Genomic DNA, 22,671 nt, shown 5'->3' on the forward strand with positions numbered 1-22,671 from the left:
TTATTAAACATGGATATACATAGTTTATATCTACAGTATGTCTTGTTCCAGCATACGTATTCCTTTAGCGATGAAAACTCAAAATTGTAGATTCTTAAAGAACTTTAAAGCTACTTGATGATGTCAATATTCCAAACAAAGATCATTGTTTTTGTGTTCCGATCTAGCTCACGTTAAAGCATTTAATGTATGTCGTTATTTCGCCTAAAAGCTAAAGACAGTGTAGGCTTAATATATGATAAGGGAACAATGCAATTGTATTTATTCACTAGTTATTTTACTTGTTATTTACTTACTTATAACAATGCCTGTACTTATTTTCATTAACAAAACATGGTTGTAGTATTCTTTGCTCAGTTACAGCAGTGGCAGGGATGGTAGTTAGCAACCACTTCAAGAAAGGGTGGCTCTACAGACATTAACTATCTTCAACAGTATTGAACAGAAGCTTGTTCAGGCATTGCCTACACTAGAACACTGCAGCCTCGCTAATTTGGGTCAAACACAACAGGACATACAAAATAAATTCACTTGAAAGAACAGGCAAGCAGCATTTGGCGCAGAATTTTCGACCGAAACATTGATGAAAGGGAAGGTTTGTTAGGAGACATCTGAACTCGCGCGCCTTTGACTGAACCGCCCGTGCCACTCCTTTCCCAAACCCGCAGCCCTGTCCTATTTAAGAGAGCAGCCTGGCCTGCGCTCTTATTTTCACAACGGAGGCCTTCTAATTTGAGCTCACACTGTTTAGCAGATGTTCCCAACCTGCGCGCACTGCTTTCGCACAGCCCTGACCCCACGCATGTTGTTCTGTGTCGCAATTATCGGCCCTACCCCGACTGGTGATTATTAAACACCAAAAACAAGCGTGACCGCGATGCGACGCAGACAATGGCCCGAGCCGTTGACAGAGGTGGCTTGAAGGATATAAACAAGCAGTTAAAAAAAAAAAAAAAAAGCTTGCGAGCACATTGCAGTACATGGTCTCTGCAGAGCCGGGGAGGCACGCTGACAGGAATGCAGCGGGGAGGACGTTCACAGCTAAGGGCAGCGGTTAAAGTGTGAATATGGGGCTAATGGAGGGGGCACACCCCGTGGGATTGCCTTTCTCACAGTGAGCTGTGACCTCCATGATGCATTCTGGCAAATGAAAAACAACGCAGAAGAAGTGTAATGCGATCGTATTAAGGACAACGCAGATGAAATCTGGAAATAATTTGTCATTTAGATTAAAGGAATTGTCATTAATTTACAAAAAAGCAGGCACATCACAATTTATTAAAAGCAAACAAATCTGGCACTTTGATACCAAAGTCTAGAAATTGAAATGTTTTTTTAACAAATGTACTAAAAATGGAAAGTGTACAAGCAATACTGTTTAGGTTTTAACACACCAATCCCAATACATATTCCCAAATAATAACATGTTAATGCATGGTAAGAAGAAAATGATACATTACACATTTTTTTAATTAATGTTTGTCATGTTAATATTGAAAAAAATAAACAAACCAAAAAATAAATAAATAAATAAATAACCTGTGTCCCCAAGTGAGCAGCAAAATTTATAAAAATGCATGTATTTAGAACTGCTTTACAAAAGCAACAGAAAGAAGACAATTAGATAAAAATTGTCTTTTCTGAATCAAGTGTTTTTTAAAATAGTTTTCAATGCAACGTTTGCCATTCAACTCTTCAGCATAATGATTCATAATATAAAACAAACAAAGCTTACTTATCATCCCAAATAACATGCTTAGTCATTTCCCCTCAATCATCTGCAATCAGTTTTTGCTTGGAACTAATGCAATCAAATGTTCATAGAATGCTAACCATTAAGGCTTTTGTTCACTGATCATCGACAAAAAATAAATACAAAAAAAAAAAAAAACCTGTGGGACCTATGAAGTAAAAATAGGGGAAAAAAGTGTTATATATCTTTCTTTTTCTGCTACTGTATTATTGAGATGAGATTCTAGTTTTCTGAGCTGTAGTTATTATAAGAATGCTGGTTGCACAATTTTCAGTGCAGAACAATGGTCAGTATCAAATCAACACTGATATAATACATTTTACTCTGATAATCTGCTTTGCTTTTTTGGAAGCTGAAAAGGTTCGGAGTGTCAGGACAACCTATCTATAGATTTAGTGCAAGCTAGCTAAAACCATAAATGCCAAGCTACCCTTTGTTTGCACGGTGAGCAATAGCACAGTGAAAATAAAGGGTAGTTTTTCCCACTATCTGTACCAATGTATGAGACAGTGCAGCAAAGTGTGGTTGAAAGAGAACTAATACATGCGTTCATTTACTGTGATGAAGTACGGCCAGAAACCACTGATGCTTCCAATGGCTTTTAAATATGCTGCCCCCTAGTGGGATTTTCCCATCAACCAATGCTACAATAGAGACTAATGCCTTTGCAAAGACTGTACTATATGTTTTAATGTGTCACAAAAGTGTTCATTCAAACGGAAAATGTTAACTTCCAACCACACAGTTTCCCCCTTTTCCTAGAGCGGATCTGGAAAAAACTGAAAGCTGGTGACTGCGTAGCAAAAGGTTATTTTATTGATGCAAATATGTCCCATAACAATAATGAATAGTTCGCTGTTCACCTCATGTTGAAATGTGTGTGTGCGTTTGTGTGTGTGCGTGCGTTTGTGTGTGTGTGTGTGTGTGTGTGTGTGTGTGTGTATTTAATTGTAAATACAATAAAGACCGTATAAATGGTTGCCGTATAGATTATCTCTCGACTAAGTGGCCATCTTTTAAGGAGAGAACTGTGCATTTAGCGGCTAACATTTATCATGTTTATATGCTTCCCAGGAAAGGCTTTTGGAAAAATCAGCAGAACAAGGTGTATTCAGGGATTTTTGACTTGTTTTGACAAATGGCAATTGAGTGATGGAGAATGTTTTTGGTTGCCATGTGTTTTTTCCTTAAAAAAAAAAAAAAAAATTATATTCTAATTGCCTCACATGATATGTTACAGTATTTACAAGACTATTGTTTTCAGAACTGTAAATTTAATTTAATTTATTTTATTTTATTTAGACATAACAGAAAATGTAAGACATTTTGGTTATATGTGCAGTCTGTCGGGAACACACTTTACATAATACATATTTATGATTTTTATAAAATAATTTTACAAGCTTTACCAAAGGTTACATATTACAAAAATATATGCAATTTATGTACTTCTAGGAAGAGCTAATCTACCTAATCTACTAATAATATAATATACAGAGTCAATGTACCTAATAAACCTTATATATTATGCCTATAATATATAGCTGACAGTCTGCATTATGTGTTCACTGTACAATTTCATGCAAATAAAAAAGAAATGCCCAGCTGATACCTTAACTTTCAAGAGTGAATGTTGATACCCAGTATCCTATTTTATAAATTCAGGAACAAGAGAAATAAATATGATTGCCCTGTATAAATATTATTGAGTGGAAATTATAATAGTGACTGTTTCTAATGATTAAATAAATTTTATTTGCTTTGTATTCTCTATAATTACACTACATTAATGGAATGCAACTTAGAAAAAGCTATCAATAAACATATAATTTTTAAGAACTTAATTTAACTGATTACTTTGGAACATCCAAAATGAAAGATATGATTAATAGATATGAATAATGTTATTTTGTAGGAAATGCAGGATACATATGAATGCAAATATTCATATTAATTAATGTCCAAATGAGACAACAAAATTTCAAAAATATGTATTTTGAGAGGTGTGGGGTGATGTGGGAAGTCGCTGCCAATTAAAATTCTGCACTTCACAGTTTTAACCAAAAATGCTTTCTGCTTTTGTTTAGTAATTGCTGCACATTACAGAGCATGCTGTTGCAGCACAGGAAATAGATTTAGAGTATCCTGAGAACTCTGGTGAATAAATATGCAATTACAGTCTGCTTGAAAATGTTTTAAATGCCTCTCAGCTGCAATTTAGCATTGTGCCCTTTGCCACCTTTTTAAATGTCTCATTGATGACATTAAGAGGATTAAGAGGGATGCCAAATACCGCTGTCCTTCAGAGCTAAAATGCTTAAATCTGGAGCAATGCCCAGATGTGGTGTTCTCCCCTTTTTCACCCACTCAGACCTGAAGGGTTGCCGATACACCCGCACTTCAATCTGATCGAGCGGTTCTCTGCCCCCCTCCCCAGTCCCAGCCATATTTCTGAATCATCTGGCCTGACACATGGCCTGCACAGGTAACAGGACTAAGGTTGCATGGAAAAGCTGTGAAAAATGAATAAAGTATCTCTGGATATTGCTTGTGGGAGAGTGGGGCTTCAATAACCCCCCAAAATGGCTAGATTCACATGCTACTGATCAAAAAGTTTTGCTGTAGGAAGCATAGATTTTGACTGGATCCTGAACGAGTGATTGATAGCATGTGGTAGTTGCACCCATTAAACAATTAACAAATAATCCCTTTTCCCTTACTTCCCCCAATGAAGAACAATCAGAACAATCCTGCATTCACATGTAATTAAAAAAAATAAAATAAAAAGTTCTACTCAAATATGTAGCACTCATCTACTCAGCTTGATTGCACACTAGTATTGGATTAATGTTATACATTAGCATAAACGCTCAAAATTATCTTAACTTGCTGAAAGTATTACACTAACTTTGTTCAGATAGCTTCATACTTAAGACACATATGGGTTTAGGAAATTAACTAACTACTACAGGTTTTAAGGGCCTCAGGAGTTAATTTATTTTAACCTTGGATGAGTTTATCTCTAAATACCACAAATGAGTGCCCATGAATTTTCTTTTTCAAATAATGTCCTTGGCAACCTTGACTTGTTTGGATCACAGTACTTTTTTTTTTGGATTACTTTAATTACTTTGTCCTTTATAAAACTACTAAAAACTAAAACATTTATTAATATTATGAACAAACAGGACCATAACAGAACTATAATATGTCTCCATAGCATACTATGAGTGATATATATATATTTATATATATATATTTTTACACCACTGGAAACAACAGTGATTTCTTTACATTTCCAAACACACCTAGGATGACCACATAGCAAGAGGATTTACTTTAAACAAGAGTAATCCTGAAACATTCTGTTGAGGTGCCAAATTGTAGATTTGTAATCAAACAATTCACATTTTTATTGACTTTGGTTTGGTTCACCATATAGAAAAACCGTTTGTATATGGTAGACCCCCATTATACACACACACATACACTACACACATTTCCAAAAGTATGTGGACACCTGAACATCACACCTATACTTTTTGAGCATCTCATTCCAAAGCCATGAGCATTAATATGGAATTGGACCCCGCATTGCTGATATAACAGGCTCAACTTTTCTGGGAAGGCTTTACAGTATATTCTGGAACATGGCTGCGGGGATTCACTTATATTCAGCCACAAGAGCATTAGTGAGGTTGATCACTGAAGTTGGGTGTAAAGTCGGCATTCCAATTCATCCCATAGGCGTTCTACGGGGATGAGGTCGGGGCTCTGTGCAGGCCAGTCAATTCTTTCCCCACCAAACTCAGCAAACTATTTCTTTATGGGCCTTGCTTTGTGCATGGAAGCATTGTCATGCTGAAACAGGCAAGGGCCTTCTTCAAACTGTTGCCACAAATTTTGAAGTGCACAATTATCTAGAATGGCATTGTATGCTGTAGCATTAAGATTTCCCTTCACTGGAAGTAAGCCGCCTAGCTCAAACCATGAAAAACAGCCCCAGACCATTATTCCTCCTCCACCAAACTTTACAGTTGGCACTATTTGAGTAAGTGCAGTTGGCACTATGCATTCCGCCAAACCCAGATTCATCTGTCAGTCTGCCAGAGAGTGAAGCGTGATTCATCACTTCAGAAAATGCGTTTCCACTGCTCTAGAGTCCAATGGCGATGTGCTTTACACCACTCCAGCTGACGCTTGGCATTGTGCATGGTGATCTTAGGCTCGTGTACGGCTGCTCGGCTATGGGAACCCATTTCATGAAGCTCTTGACAAACAGTTCTTGTGCTGACGTTGTTACCAGAGGTAGTCTGGAACTCTGTAGTGAGTCTTGCAGCCGAGGACAGATGATTTTTACAAGCTACACGCTTCAGCGCACGGCTCTCCCATTTTGTGAGCTTGCGTGGCCTACTACTTCGCAGCAAAGCAGTCGCTGCTCCTACAGCAGCTGCTGCCTCCGCCTGCATGCGGTTCCACTTACAGTCGACTGGTGCAGCTCTAGCACGGCAGAAATTTGACTAACTGACTTGTTGGAAAAGTGGCATCCTATGACAGTGCCACATGGAAAGTCACTTAACTTTTCAGTACGACCCATTCCGTGCCAATGTTTGTCAATCGAGATTGCATGGCTGTACGCTTGATTTTATGCATCTATTAGCAATGAGTGTGGCTGAAATAGCCAAGACCAATAATTAGAAGGGGTGTCCACATACTTTTGTAAATGAAGTGTATCCAATCATTTGGCACCGAAAGGCAAAACATAGCCCTGTGACACTCGCAGGAACAAATGTAGGCTCTTTTTAGTACGGTGAATTATGAAATCAAAAGTGTATAAAAATGAAACATTACAGTTGATAGAAAGGTAAACATGGAAAGAGCGTGATCTTCACAAAAATGCATCATGATTTGTATCACAATTTATGACAATTTGAATGCATGCAATTGTTACACATATCCATATCTGTTAGAATCACATGAGCTTTTTGGTCATACATACATACAGAAACTAGAAACCAAACTAAAGTTCAATAACAATAACAAGGCTAGACATTGTTCATAATATGGGTCACGGTACTGTGATTAAAATATTCCATCAGGTTACAAGTCCGGCAATAAAGCTAGCTTAATTAGCGGGTAGTCCACATTGCTGCATAAACAAACAGTAACAGGAGGTTGCTGAATGTGACTACTGAACATATGCTAACCAGGAACACTTGTTAGCATAACATAACTAGTGCTAATTGCAGGCTCAGAGACTTGGTGAGTGGACCAATGTTACAATATTTATCAATTGACAACATCACAAGCAAGCAGAAAATAAGGATTGCATCCAACCATTTTCTGCAATGACCAGGATCTTTGTGAATGCAATCAGATTTCAAATTTTTATATTTACGTTGAAAATGGTCGCACCCAACTCTGCAGCAAATAGCAGGTCATTTATTTTCTTGGTCAGGAAGATACCAGCGCTGTTTTACAAGGGTGTCACATGAAATTAATGAATAATGCTGTGATAAATATAACATTATGAATAAGGCTAGAAACGTTGATCAGACAAATGCAGAATGAAATACAATGAAAGTAAATGAAAGCATTAAAAATCTGTATCTGGCTCATTATATGTATTGTCGAACATTATATTTTCAAATAATAATAATAATAATAATAATAAACTATGAATGATAAGAAATCTGAATGTCAATGCAATTTAAGCTGTAATCCAATTCAGATATTTTGCTGTGCCGGTATATCAGGAGCTCCTCCAGATGCTAAACAATTCCTGTGAGGACTATACAGGCAATGTCTTTTGTGTAAATGCAAAATGAACCAAACACAGCTCATCAATACAAATAAGATGTTTCATACCTTGGGTGAGAAGTGCCAACAATGCACTCCCTCCCCCCCCCCCCGGTCTCTCTCGCTCACGCACACACACAAAACATACGGTTCCACCACTGCAAAATGGGTAGATGCTGCTGCCTTATTGAATTAGCGAAGATAGCAACACAGCTAAAACACACAGGTGCCAACGGTGCAATTTAAATAATAAAAAAATATATAATACAACATTCAACAAACCCCGATATCCTGTGAAATCCTCTGAGGCACTTTTGTCAGTGCCAATTCTGCTTTCCGTTCCTATAAATCTGCACTCTTTCAGGAAACAAATGTCAGTGGGGAAATCTTCCCAACTGATCCTTGACCCAAATGGCTTTTCCTCGGGGGACCAGGGTCACATGGGGGCTGACCTGCTGTGTTCTTCCCAGTGACCAGGAGATATTGGACACTGAGAAGCGCCTGCACTGGGAGTCTGGAGCAGCACCAGTTCACTGTTTGTGTGTATATGTGTATGTGAGCTTTTCCTTTCTTTTTGGCTACAAAATTCAATTCCTCAGTTATAATTGATGCTTCTGTTGTTGTTTTATTACTACTACTGCTACTCACTAATAATAATAATAACATGGTGAAGAAGAGGAATGAGTAGAAGACAAATGATGTTAAAATAAAATAAAAAAATTAATAAACAATCCACATTCATTTTTTTAAATTTCATGTGATAATAACATATATGAAATCACCATTGTATCACATTGTGTATTAGATTTTGTTTAAATGACTATTTATGTATTTCTGCATGCAACCTTCCTGTCAAGATCTACATTGAAAGTTCTCCATTATCAATGGGGCTTCCCTGCTAAAATAAAGCTAAAAACGGACAATACATACATATATAATTAGTCTAGACCTTACAGTAAATGGAAATTCTGTTTTTTCCTCATTAATAATGCCATGCATTCTTTACCATGATTTTTCTTATTTTTTATGAAATGCATACATCAGTAGCAGCCTTTTCCTTATTCCTTGTTTGCTTTACTGTAAAAGGGAACAAGGCTTTACATCACTCAGATTTGGGCAAGCCATGTCACTCATTACATAAAAAGGAGGACCAATCTTCATTTTAAAAGGAGATAATTTCATCAATTTATCACAATGATTTTTGCATAACATATTGTGGAGGGCAGTGCAAAGATCTGCACATAAAATTATGGCTGAGGCCAAGACTCACTAGCAATTAAATATTATCCATTGTGGGGAGGTGGCGATGTCCGTTTCCAGCACCGCGTCCATGATGCAGCGGCACACAGAAATATCAACTTCAAGAATGCAATCATACGTCCGCGTGTGCGACTCCATTTTTTTCCAGCCCTCCCCCCCCCCTCCACTACCTTATCAGGCCTCGCCAGAGCTGTGATGACTGCATAAAAATGGGCCACGTATTATATTTCTTCATAGAGTCATTCATTCTCCCAAGTTTTAATAGTGTTCCTGCCCCTACATCATCTTTATTTTCCTGTGAAATCGATGGCTTTTTTGAAAGTCGATATCTCTTCAATGCGCAAGTCTTGCTTTTCTTGGTGGAAGGGGGAAGGGGAGGGGGAGGGGGGGCTTTTTAAAATCTCAAAGGCACCAGATAGATACCCACGGTGGAAAAAAAAATTCTACTTTACCACCACAGAAACGATCCTGCCCTGAGAGTGTGGACCACAGTCATGTTGATATTTTGTCTTTTAAAAAATATGTTTTTAATGTTAAAATGTTCTGGTTTCTTGTTTTTTAAGCAGCCACCCACCAAATAAAAAGTGTTCTGACAGCCTCGGTGGAAGATGAACTGTGTGCAGATTTTAAAGCGCGATACAATGTTGCCTGAAACCACGTCCAACCTTTTTGGAGCAATGTCCAGATGGCTGTGCAGCCTGCTCAACAGACTTTACCCACTGATGCTTTTAGTGTGATCAGCAGGGTGTTTTCAGTCAGATAAGGAGGGCTGCGCACCATAAAAAAGAATTTCCTATTAGCCACATGCTTGCTACAGAGGGAAAACAATGAGTGACCAAGGCACAGAGGAACCTTCCCTCCCGCTCCCCCAATACCCCCCCCCCCCCCAATTCCCCCCACCCCTCCCCTCTCCCCCCCGGCACCCTCTCAGCCCCCTTTCCAAAGCGACGCAGGAAGAGGGGAGCGGTGCCAGCAGCACACCTGATTCCACAAGGCAGTTCTGGAAAGACATCATTCCCCGAGCCACTGATCTGCAAAGATAACCACCCCCGCCACGGAAAAAGCCAAATAAAGAGTCAGGCGAATTAAAGGTGACCCACTCTAAAATGGTCTACAGGGGTAAACATGGGATTAAGGCCTCTTTGCATAGTATTTACTTTGTTTACATGGTGACTGATCTGAGAACAGTGAATTACTCAGCAGAGTCTCCGTATTGGTACAATTGTCGATAGACAAGAAGCCCAGGAGGTGAAGATGCATAATTCATAAGGCTCCATCGACACAGTCAACTGATATTAGAGGGCATAAAAATTGCTTAAAGAGATCGTCCAACTTTGTCCAATTTCAGTTGGCTCCATCCATGCCGCAATGGAAAAGATTCAATTGACAAGCTTAAATGCACAACATAGATATTCTTAATATACTTTAGAAAGGTAAAACTGAAGCTCTGACTATATGTAAAAAATATCAAGAATAAAATAGTATTGTTTCTTAAAATGTACAGATTCCACACATATCTCAGCCACAAACATTGTTTCAGAATACCGGCATCAGTTCGATTAATCAAACCTGCTGGACCTTGAAAGCAGTGTGCAAAAGTGATTGATTCTAAGACCATTCCTTTTTCATTTTGTAAATGACTTACACCTGATATAAAAAAGGCACATGCAATTTTATATAAACAGAACAGAATATAAAATATTCCACATAAAATTACATTTCATAAAATGTATGAAAACTATAATTTCATTAAGTTCAAAATTGTGGTACATTTCATAAAATGTTAATTTCTGATAAGTCAACGCTCAATAATGGAACAATGTTATGCAGTATAATAAAGAATATTACATCTTTAGTTGTTACATTTAGAATTTGAAGAGCTTATGGTACTCCTTCAAATTTGTAAATGTTGTAAATGCTTTTTGTATTAATTCTAAGTCAACCTACAAGGAATGGATTTACAACCTACCAATGAGAAAAAAGAAAAGAACCGCTGACTCATTACCTGAAATATTAAATGAATATTACTTTAAAAAATACATTTACATAAAATTATGGATTTGCACATGCATTGTTATGTTCATATGCATATTCATTTAGATGAGTATTCCAATTTTATCCATAGAATAGCTGTGTACTACCCTATTTATTTTGATGCAAAAGTACACATTACATTTTGGAAAACTTATTAATATGCTGATTGCTACCTTTCATACAAGAAGTGGTTAAAAATAAGACAAGGAACCTTTTTCAAAGCAGACACCATTTCCTCGGTCTCCATTTCCTTCCACAAGAATGCAACGCACTAATTTCTCTCATTCAAAAGAATGATCTATGAATGGACACTTTGGGACCTTCAGTTCAACCATTTGTTTTTCTTTTGGTGTCTATGCAATTCTTAAAACAGCAGGTCACACACAAATAAAATAAAACTATATTTCCACTTATGGAATCCATGTTAACACTGTGCCCCAGAATGCTGCTGTGCTTTGGTTGAGACTTTGTGCAGATATACATATCTGCATTGGCACACTTGATTAGAAAGTAGTTTTCAATGGAACTGTGCACAGCAATATATGTGGATGTCCATGGGTAGCTGTGTCATTATATTTGAAATATAGGCCTTTACTGTTGATTTTTTAAATTTTATTTAAGTATTTTGGTGCTTTGAGTTTCACAAACATTGGCCCCTTTCAGGTTGGTTGTATCAGGGTGAGCTACAGCAGACATATAGAATACATGTCAAATCTCAGCAAAACATTATTTTATATTGGGTGTGAAATTCCCTTTTAAGAATACAAAACTTGGCTGTCCTGGCTAGACAGTTAGGCAAGCAATTTATGTGAATGTTGATATAAACTAAAAATGTTGATGAAACAGTGTGCTCTCACTTTGCTACAGAATGTACTATGAAAGCACTAGGATACCCAGGTAAACTGGCTAAGGATACCTGCAGGATATCACAGGAGCAGTAGTCAAAAAAAGTACATACATTATGTTACGACCCCTGTCATACGTTTTGTTTACAGTTGTCGACATCTGATTGGCCATTTCTGTCTAGAGTTATTCGGTTTGGAAAAGCTGCCATTTGCCACTTATCAGTGGAGACTAGCTCTTCGTGGTTGGTGTGTTGTGGACAGTAATTACTTCATTTGACTTTGCGTATTTGACCTTATTTTCCCTTGACTCAGATTCCCGTCTAGTTTGTTTGCTGATTATATCTTATGCACTCCCTTTGGCTCCGATTCTTGCGGTAGGCCTTTTAGTGTGTTTGCCCCATGATATTGTGTGTCTTTGTTATTTTGCTTTGTTATTTTTCCTTTATTATTTTTGAAGGCACTCTGCATAGAGTTTTAACTCACTGTTGGGGGCACGCTATTCAGACTTTTAGTTCCAGACTATTGACTAATTGTACGAATCTCTTCAAAGCCACCCTATTCCCAATACCCTTCGAAGACTAGCATTCAGTTAGGTTTGGATAGGCAGATAGGGACCAGAGTTACTGGTTGATTTGTGGTACATTTCTCTTACCATTCCCCACTCATTTCCCTTTTCATTCGCCCAATTACATTCTGACCCTAGACTGGGTTGTAACAATTACAAGTGGAAACATCCCTTTTCAACTGTGGAACAGGAACCAAACTGACCCCCTCAAGATCATGGTCCATGTAAGCTCATCCCATAGAATGGAATCTAGTTCTATGGACTGCTGTCAATTTCCAAGGACCTGTCAGGGTGCAGTTTGATAACCCCATTCGCATTAATTTCTATTATTTCATGGCAAATTTCTGCCTCCTAGGACAGGGCTTTACCTTTCAGCCACATTTTACACCACAGACTGATACTGCCTAATGGGCAGCTAATCAGCAACATGGTCTCATTCGCACTGCATTAGCCAAAGCTACCTGGACCCTTCTTGTACTTTATGTGAACATTAGTAAAACCTCTTATTTTTTATTACAATGAAAGAGTCTGTGTCACCGTTCTGAAAGACGGCTAATTATGATGATTCAAGCCTGGCCCTATGGCAGGAGTCTGCAGGCTGGACAGCAGCAGGCAGTGCTGGGCTTCATTGTTACACAGCACTTCACAGCAAAGGAAGCTGATTGCAGTTACCTTGCCTCACCTGACTTCCTGGATTTGAAGTGGTTGCTGATTTTGAGGTGAAATAAGACCAGGGCTGCAGAACCATGCCCCAGGGCACCCTTAAAAGGCAGTGTGAACAACAGACTGAAATGGAAAAAAGAATTCCATTTTCTTCAGTAATTCACATTATCTTTACCACACAAGATAAAATTAAATTCTGATTTGGCAGCTATATTGTTTTAACACAAAAAGGAAAAAAAAAAATTTACAGCTACCTAGTGTGTTCAGTTACATGTCATTTCTTTCATGGCATGGGACACGGATAACATTATTTTTAACATTAACTATAACGTTAACTACAGATTGAGTTGAGTCAGAAAAATGTTTTGATGCCCCGACCCACATTTTAGAATTTAATACTTCTATTTGCTATTTAAAAATGGTTTTACAATTACAGAATAAGCCAGTGTTTGCCTCGTAGCCAATACCTGCAGGGATCTACCTCCGCCTAAAGTTCTGCTTGTTCAGATGAAAATCCAAACAGCTGTGAAAACAGCAAGGCTTATCATCACGAACACACAAATGGTTGTTACATTTGAATAAGTAAAAACGTCTCTGAAGTCAGACAAATAAACGAGTAGGGGGAAGTGGATTTCCTGATAAGCTCTATCTCTGCCAGGAATGAACAGCGTGACCTGGGAACGGTACCTGACAGAATTCTCTTTGGGGTGCAGCCGAGTAGCAGATTAGTATGGTTAAAGCTGCATTTTACACTCTATTCAGAGACATCACCTCAAAATGCTCAGGGAATTCAACGAGGCTTTCATTATACAGGCAAGCGAGATGCGCGCTAAGGAGGCGTGCATATGTGTCACGGTTGTAAAAGAGAAAACTAGGGCTGATTGTTTTTTTCCACTCGTTTACATCCATGCTCCAATCTGCATCAATCCCATATAATTAACCTCCCACCTAAAAAATCACCAAACTTGCTTGATAATGTCACAGATCCTGTAAAACACACATCAGTGCATTTATACATAATGCATTAAGAGGCAGAAGTGCGACTCCTTCAAAGAGATAACATGACCCTGGAAAGAAAGGAAAAAAATGACGAAAGAAGCGCAGAGGGACGTGAAACGAGAGGGCTCGCGTTGGGTTTTAGCTCCTGAAGGGGGACTGACACTCCGCCCTCAGAGTGTGGAGTGTGTGGAGGGGTGGGGGGGGGGGGGGGTGCATCGGAAGCTGCTCATTAATCTGCTCATGAATCAGGCGGGCCCCGGCCCCCCAACAGATTGGCAGGGAAGAAGAGGCCAAACCGCTAATGATCAGCCCAGCCTGGGATAAGTCCACATGCCGTCACTGCATCTTCAGCCTGGCCAATCTTGCATGCATGATAAAGGACGGTGTGCTGTACTAAGACATCTGGGGTTGGGCAGCTGGCATTGGAGGTATGGCACCTTACCGCTCCACTCCAAATATTTTGGAGATCATTATGCCCTATAATAAGACGAAAGCTATGCTATTAAAGACAATACAAGTTCACAGAAACACGTAACGTGAGCAAGATGCTTTTTCAGGTTACACACAGTAACAATGTCATTATAACAGAGCAGTCTGGCTCACACATCATTAAATAAAAAACACCTGCGACAAATTTCAGAGCAACAAACTAGTTATATTTATTTATTTAAGTACAGAATCTGGGATGGTGCAGATATTCAGGAAATAGGAATGCAGCTACATATCTAAATTAAACATCTCTATGGGAGAGGATCAAGTATTCAAACAGCAAAAACACTGCAAAGCTATAAACGGTGCACAGTTAATGACGATGGTGATTCAGTGATAATATGGGAACCTTGTGCAATGCAGGGACTTTCACATGATCGAAGGAGTAACGAACAGAACCTACGTTATGAAGATGAAAACATCAACTGATAGGACATTTTTCTCTCTTTTTTTTACCATGACCCAGAGCACAGAGCTCAGTCAGCTCTGTGGTTCTTGAAGATATCAAATTTTAATGTTCTCCAACAACCCCAGCAATCATAAGACTTCAAAACCACCCAGGCGCTTTGAACCGATATGTAATGTCCTTGCCAAGCGTCGAACCTCAAACACGTTTCAGATTAAGGAAAATATGGCAGACTGAACAGACGCAAATTCTTCTGACTATACGTAGCTCAGAGATTTAGCGTGACAAAATAAATAAATAAACCTAAATGCCAATTGCATTTCCTTTGACTGGCCGTTTCCCCGCTTTTATTTCAGACGTATTTTTCTGCGATTGTGGACGCACAGGTAGCAGGCAAAACCACCGTCGAGAAGGAGAAAAAGAAAAGCTGCACCCGGTCCCGCTCGGCGTCCACGAAAGCTCAGAACCATTTAGAAGCTTGCCAAACACGGGCAGAGTGGGCACGAAGCATACATGTCCGGCCTTCCTTCCCGAAGCCTTCCAGCAACCCATATATCATGAAATATTGATATGGTTCCACTAGACTGCCACATCTGACATTTGATTCATAGCTTAAGGTGAGCTCTTTTTTTATTCTAAGCAGTCAACAAGGGATCAGGGGAAAATGTCACATGTTCAGAAAAGCAAGAGTGGCACGTCTGAAATTGGAAGGAACCAAAGGAGCCAAACCGAGTAACTTTTTGTTTCATTAGTGTTGTGTCACCACCCCATCAGCACCCCACCCTCTTGTTGGCTCTGTGTTGGTTCAATACTTGTCTGTACTGTACAAGTAAGTCTGCACTTGCTACAGCGTCACATATCCTCCATAGAATTGTACCAGCTCTCAGACATCTGTCCTCTTAAATATCACCGGTGTGCTGAACGTTGCAGTCGATCTGCTTTCACATCTCAATGATTTTTTAATTATTTCCATTGACCAAAGCAAATTAAGAAATTGTTTCGGGCCACACAATATGGGAAAATCAATAATTGGATTTTAAGAGACTTCAAATGGCTCTGAATGAATGCATTACTTTTCTATTCCTATGTTCTACCCATCAGAGATGCTTTTGAGTAAATAACAGCTTTTTACTAGTGGAAGGAAACACAGCTCACAATATATAAATAAGTGTTTATTAAAAATCTTGAGTGAGCTAAGATATCAAAGATTGTTTGTAACTCAGCCTCATTTTGATGGCAATACCTTTAACAGCAGACCTAGGTTTTTGTGTATGCTAAAAAAATAAATAAATAATTAATGACTTAATAAACAGTGAGTGCCCTGTATGCATGAGTAACTTGCCATTTTTGTGCACTGAAAACTTAATTTTGAGATATAATTCATTTTTGAACTATTTGTTACGAGCAACTGATAATAATAATAATGCATATACATGAGAGAGAGAATCTTACACATACATACATGCAAACACACACACATATATATTCCAGCTCAAATAAACAAATCGGTGTGGATTCAGTCATTTTTTTTCTTTAATGTAAATTACAAATAAATTAACCTGTCATATTTTTAGATGAATTACGGTGTGTTTTAATGGGGTTATTGTATACACGATAGACCTGCTAATTGTGTTTATGCCGGTAGATTATCTATAGGCTTAGCTAGCATTAATTCAAAAGTGTGGCATTTGCAAGGTAGCTAAAGTAGCACAGTTAAAAAGTAGTAAACACAGCGGTCATTTTAAGAAAATCAATAAATCTGCCATCATTGTCTCCAAATAGCTCCTCCTTCATAACTTTTCCTAAACATATCCATTGTGTACTCAGATATCATTTGAATATCAATATTGCATCAGCAAATAAAGTTATAAACACTTATTTACTTAAATGGTCATGAACGGTCAAACTGACCCTCATTCATCTTGCTTGTATGCTTGAGCATTCTAATCCCTGCATGTAACTCCAGTAGTAAGGACTCCAATAGTACACAGCTGCGGGCCCTCAGGACAAGCCTGTGGCAGAGAAAAGCCTGCAATAGTAGTCCAAGGTTCTAGAGCCTTCCTTGCAGTCACGTACTGTAGCTGTCTGAGTCATGAATAGGGTTGAGTACTGAAACCCGGTAGCATTATGGCACTGGTTCCCATATGGCTGATACCCACTGGACCGAATAATCGCAAAGCAGATTTTTGTGCTCCGTTTCGGTGCTTCACTAACGTTACAGTTGCTCGGTCAACAAAGTCAGTGGCAGCAGCATGCTAGCTAATATTAAACTCGGTCAAAATGCCAAATGGCAACAATACCCATCACTAGTAATGAAATTATATTATGTGGGGATTGCATATGAAATGATAGAGAATGCATTCCAGAAATATAAATGATCTTCCCACAAAGATTATAATGCTGTAAAAGCAACAGTTAATTTTATTTTGGCAATTATTAGTTAGCAAGTAAGCTAGCTTCCACACAAAACAAAGGTGGTGACCACTGATCAAAAAGGATTGAGATGGCCCCCATAAAAAAACGTGTTCTATTGGCTAAAATGGCATCACATGTGCACTTCCTTATATGTCAATTTAATCAGCCTACTTTGATCAGATGTTGTTATTGGCAGATGCAGCTAAATGTACAATGGGGAGAATTATTGATTTCAGGACTGGAGAATTGGTCATGATTAAATTGGCAGGAAAAATAAGAAGCAGAAAAATGCAAAATAGCCCAAGTTTTGGGCTTTATTGTGTGGATGTGTGAAGTTGTCTGTGAATTCTGTGAAAATCTGTTTACATGAGGTCAGAAGGTACAGAAGTTAATGTTCTTAAGGGCTGAGACTCTGTGGTCATTGTGGTTATTTCTGTAGGAAAGAAAAAATATAGGTCAGTGCTATATAGGTATGGTGCATGCCCCACCAAGCCGTAACTTGGCGGATGGCATATCTGCCATCCAAATAACTAATTATCCAATTCTGTTACTTGAAAAACATGGTCCAAGGTAAAAATATTTGTTTTATTAAATTAAACATTTAAGGCTTCAAAATAAGAGTACCCTATTTTAAAATTAAGTCAACAGGAAAGTACTTAGCAATTCCAATGAAAGGATCTGAATGCTTTAAATTGCCATATGCTATCCTGGGAACATTTCAGTTCTGATTAACAACCTTCATCCCCTATGCTTTCATAAATCAGAGGCTCCACTTTACAAACACACTTATTTAACGAACACATATCTATTTTTTGACATGGTCTCTGTCTCTCTCTCTCATTCTCTCTCTCTCTCGTTCTCTCTACCCCACCCCCCTCACACACACTCATATATGCATATTGGTTAATCTACCAAAATAGAATGGGAGTATGCACTTGAATTAAGAGCTGGTATGGGTGTGTTAAAATACGAACAAGCCATTCGACACAAAATTAGCTCAGAGGCAAATAATATTGTTGTCACACCCTGTATTGTGCCACTCAGTCATTGTTGAACCAAACTCTTTAATTGCGGACCACAAAAAAAAATACCAAAGCAGATGGAGCTGAAAAAAATTCCTTTTGCACTGGATGAAATCATCAGTTCCACAAGTACCCAGGCTTGTTTGTCACGATAGGCCACTGAGTTAATCCAGGCCTGAGTATGCACATAATAAACTAGGCTAAAATAACTTCTAGTCATATACGCATTCCAGTGTGTGCCACATAAAATTAATTCAAAACAACTTAAGCTTCCAGTAACTCAAGCCAGAGTAGACTTTTCTGAGTGATATTCCTCCCCCAGACCAACACTCAAAAATAGTATCCCTAATGAACTAGTCTGGCCCTTGCTCTCTTTGTGTTTACCCATAATCCTTCACTCCTCCAGACAAGCAGTGTGTTTGTGCTTCAAACTTGTTCTGACACTATCTGTCAATGAGCATGGCTGAGAAAAGCTCATTGGGCATACAGGGAAATAAGTATCCATAAATTAGACACTTAAATGCAGAATATTACTTAATAGCTCCATTACACGCACATGTATGATTCCATCATTAGCAGATATTGTCGGTTGGGGGGAGACAAACACCAAGACAAAAAGGAAACAGCTCATCCATGTCATCTGTGCAGCAACCTATGAAAATTATACACCAGTCCTCTGACAGCTTGGCTGCTCAGTGTATAATTACCCAGTGACATGTCAGTATCTCCATACAGATTCTTCCTCCCCCCTCTGTCCAGGCACTCAAATGAACATCAGACTGTTATAAGACACTGTGAATCATTCAAGTACCATCTGAATTCATCAGTAAGAAAGAGCAGCTTTGTTATTAGCCTTCTTATTTTTGAATTTTGTACTGGCACTCGCGGTGTTGTGTGAGCGTCTGTCTGCTGCATCTGGGCCATCACCGCCGTCACTTCTGGAAAGGCTGGGGTGTGCGGACCAATGAGGGCAAAGCCCTGGCTTCCCCCCCTTCTGTTCACATAAGACTACCTGTTCAAAGTGCATCTGAGCCCCAGTCCCAACACCATGACTTTACTATGGATAATGACACTCATGCCTACCGCAATTGTACAGTGTCATGTGAGCTAGTGTCTGGCTCCTGTACTTGCACTGTGGGAGTAGGTTCTGTATACCAGTAAGATATTGCATTGTTGCCATCTGAGCTTTAATCAAAGTTGTCTTCTTGTGTTCATGCCTAGTTATTACACTGATGAAATCCTGCTTTGTAGAAAAACAAATAAGTGAAGTGAGGCTAGGTAACCCAAATTCTGCCCCTGTCCCCCTAATACGAGTACCCCTTAAATTTTTCAGTCAGATAGCCTCCTAGTACAGCACCAAGCATCAGCACCTCCCACATGTCTATACTGTAAGATGCTGTATTCATGGGGCACTTTGACACCTCGTTCGAAGTGACAACAATTTCAATTCTTGAAGAATGAGGCTGAAAAGTAATAACCATTAATGTGCATGTACATGAATAGTTAAGCGTGGGTGGGTGTGTGGAGGAGTGCATGCACTAGAAACTGTGACAAGAATATCACCTTTTTATTTTCGCGAGGTTGTTAAATGAGTCTTCGGATTCAGGTGAAAAAAGCTTCTTTATTTGAGCGAAAGTCAAATTAGAATTTAAATAAAAATGAAACTGATGACATACAAACAGCTCTAATGGAGCTTGATAGATTTTGACTTTGACAGTCTCTTAATCATCTTCAAACCTGGGTGATGGACTTGATAATTCCACAAGAGGGGGCTAGTAGTTGATAAAGATAATATTCCCTTGTATTACTAAGGCCTCAAGCATATTTCTTTTTTCTTGCCCGTTTTATTTAAACATTTCTGGATATTTTCAATATGTTACCTCATAAGGGCATTGGAAATTCTTCCTAATGCACTAACACTTCCCATAAATGAATGAGCAGTTTCCAAGAGCACAGCTAAAGAAACAGGATGGAAGAAATGGATTTTCAATGTACCTGAAATTAACTAGGCAGTGAGAGATTCCAAAGTGTCATCATTACTTGTACCGATCAGGTATACTTAACAAAGGAGAGAACCCACTAGACCAAAAAGACAGCCCACTTTCGCCAAGTACTGCTTTTCCAGCTTTTACAGACTAAACTGAGAATAAAAACAGGAAAGGTCATTTAAAGTTCGTAAAGAAGGGCAGTGAAACTTTTCCTCTGCAGGTTCTGACTGCCATTGTCCAGCTGACTGTGCCATTGCACAGAACCAGTCACACGTTGTTCTGTGAAAATGGAAATTAATTTAAAATAATGAAAATGTAGAGATTATATGATCATGAAACAGTGGAATACTATGGATGCCTGTCTGACAGCAAAATAAAATAAAAAAATAAAAATTGTGCTGACACTCAGTGCGTGAGTGGAAATTCTTGCCAAAAACATTTGTATTTTTGTTGTTGTTGTTGTTACATGATGACAACATTTTTCAGTCTGTCAAACATGAAACCATACTTTGCAATTCAGAGTTTGACTGAATCACATTTGGAATATTTATGAAAAAACTGCCTTCAGTATTCACAAATAAGATGAGAGATGTTTCATTAATACTGTCATCAATAACATATCCTACACTGGATTGACATTCAAAAAGCAACACGAGAAAATGATTAATAGTTTACCAACATAAATTAACATGCATTCATATGTCATGAGACACAACACAACACGGCAGTTCCTGAGCATACTCTGAGGTTACCTGGGAAATTAATTGACTGGTCTTTACAGGAAGTCTGGTATTAGAAATTCAAAGACATTCTGTGCCCTGCAAGCAATCTAACGCCTAATTAATCGTCAAGGTGTTCCGTTACACTGAGCTCCCCTTTCCCCCTTAGAACATACATTCCCAGCCCCAGTCAGCTCTGCATATGTCTCTGTCAGTTCCCACATACACCCTCCCTGTAACAAACATCCAAACACATATTCACGAATCTGCATTGTGTGCGGTATGGTTTTAACAGCAAGAATCAAGAACTCCGAATTTAAGATGAAATTTGATCTGAAAATAAAGTAGCACTTTCGAAAAATAAAAACAGAGGTCCTGCTACTCTTACAGACACCAGGATATTTCCCACTGGGAAAGGATTCATTGTCCATATGAAGAGAATGATTCCATCAGTGCTGGACAATGCCCAGGTCTCCCCTGGTTAACCAAGGACACCCCCAGAGTAAGGAGGGGATATGGGTTAGGGGGTGAGTAGACACTGTGTGCAGGTGCAGGTGATACTATGTGTCCTGCTGTTCAGCCACGCGTGCACATGGGTGGGGCCACCACAGTGAAGGGGCGGTGGCAGATGAAGGCTAGCCTCTCCCGTGTAAGGTCATTAAAAGGGCAGGGAGGGACTCCCTCTGCAGCCCGACAAGCACAGATAACCCCTCCACCTGCCCCCCCCCCCCAATGTGAGGAATGGGAGGCATAGCAATGATTTATCAGAACCTATTTGGTACCTGAGCACCTATGAAATTGCAATGAACTTGATTACGTTTTAAATGAAGTGTGAGGTCTCCTTTTGCCTTTTTTCTCTCTCACTAATGCAGAGCCCACCCAGACGAGCCCGCCATGGCGAGCGAGAGGGAAGGTAGAGCTGGAACGGCGGCTGTCCATTACTGACTCATAAACCAGGGCCCCCCCTTTGGGGCCCGATGACCAGGGAGCCCTGGCATGGGTTGGCTGCCATTCCCAAAGGTGATTTAAGCCAAACTTATTTCAGCCAATTTCCTCAGGATCAGCAATGTTTCGCTGTGTAAAATAGGAGCTGATGCACTGGAGTAGACTTAACAGTCTTATAGGTCAGGTTTTGCATAAGTGCGAGACAGTCCATTATGGTTATAACCTTTTCGTGGACAAAGTGCTTCCTGTTAAATGTAGAAACATTATTGTGTGATCATTTACGGCATAAAAGGGCTCTTTAACTCGTAACTGTAACATATTCAAAATAAAATAGCAGTCTATTGAAGGAAGAGGGTAATGGCACAGTGAAATATCCCTCTTAGTTTTTAAAATATTGCAATATTGGGTTTTTAAATTCACATTAACATTTGATAATATATTTACACATGTTGAATGATCAGTGCATTTCTGAAATTTTGTGGATTTAAGCATTTTTGCCCCATGGCCGATATTCTTCACAATAAGTATGTATGTTCATTTTTAATCCCCTGTACAAGAAATGTGAGTTATACAGCCCACAGAAGCATTGTTTCCTTCAGCACATCATCCTGTGCTAATGACAGACTGAAACTGTGGCCTCATCATCACAGGTGACAAAAGTGTTAATGCCTCCCAGAACATGTCTTTCACACTTTCTCATTCAATATTTGTACGGCTGTAAATTAGCACTATTGCTAGCTTGATGCGGCAATAATAATTAATGATCTTT

General features: G+C 38.9%; 1 protein-coding gene across 1 annotated transcript in view; it reads right to left on the reverse strand.

Annotated features, from left to right (window-relative positions):
- Window positions 1–22,671, reverse strand: part of adarb2 (adenosine deaminase RNA specific B2 (inactive)) — a 149,200-nt gene that overhangs the window by 20,895 nt on the left and 105,634 nt on the right. The gene's annotated exons all lie outside the window — the stretch shown is intronic.

This window comes from Anguilla rostrata, chromosome 4 (genome assembly GCF_018555375.3).
Source record: "Anguilla rostrata isolate EN2019 chromosome 4, ASM1855537v3, whole genome shotgun sequence".
NCBI classification, from domain to species: Eukaryota; Metazoa; Chordata; class Actinopteri; order Anguilliformes; family Anguillidae; genus Anguilla; species Anguilla rostrata.